General features: G+C 41.7%; 1 protein-coding gene across 4 annotated transcripts in view; it reads left to right on the top strand.

Moving 5' to 3' along the window:
• Positions 1-797, top strand: part of hivep3b (HIVEP zinc finger 3b) — a 38,442-nt gene that overhangs the window by 33,417 nt on the left and 4,228 nt on the right. The window lies entirely within an intron of this gene.

The raw sequence follows: 797 nt of genomic DNA, 5'->3' as shown, positions 1-797 counted from the left end.
TGTGTGTGTGTGTGTGTGTGTGTGTATGTGTTTATTTTGCGTGTGCATGTATTTGTGCCCTACACAAACCCACATTCAACATTACTATTAAAGCTGCACTAATCAATAGTTCTGTCTGAGAACAAGTCAAATGGCAGTAATGTGAAAGGGGTCACAGACAATTAACACCCAACTGTGCACTCCCCCTCAGCTCTAAAGAACACTGTTTTAGTTTTTTGTCATCTGCCTTGTTTTCAGGAAAAAGCTAAATAAAACCATGGTATGCTACCTGCCCAGCACCAAACGTCAGAAATGCAAAGTTAGCAACTAGCTATAAAGCACCCATTTTCTGAGGAGTTGGTGGAGACCAAAATAAAGGTAAAAGGAGAATAATATTAGACTGACATTTTCCAGGTGCCCAGAAACACAACTCCAAATGAATCCAAATGTTGCAAATGTTACAAATAGGCAACTGTTTGCCAACAAGTTCACCATAACAACTTATAAAAGATAAAAATATGTTTATGCTGTGTTTCCAGCTTTTTCCGTTTCCCTCAAGTGGCCAAAAAAATCTATGAATACAGACACACGAGCTGTAGTTCCAAAGAGACAACCTTCAAGGGGACCGAAGAGGGAAAGTTGCATAGTGTTGCTTTAAAGGTGCTCTAACTGACGTTACTTCTTGTTGACGTTAGAAGTATTTTCAAACAAAACGAGACTAGCTTGCCCCTCCCTCCTTCTCATCCTGTCCCCTGCCCCTCCCTTATGTGCTTTTGCTCACTAACCCCCCCGACCCCCACCCCCAAATCCTTCTTGTC

This window comes from Etheostoma spectabile, chromosome 6, assembly GCF_008692095.1.
Source record: "Etheostoma spectabile isolate EspeVRDwgs_2016 chromosome 6, UIUC_Espe_1.0, whole genome shotgun sequence".
In the NCBI taxonomy this organism is placed as follows: domain Eukaryota; kingdom Metazoa; phylum Chordata; class Actinopteri; order Perciformes; family Percidae; genus Etheostoma; species Etheostoma spectabile.
The sequence above is the reverse complement of the archived record's forward strand: the minus strand, read 5'-3'. Positions and strand labels throughout refer to the sequence as shown.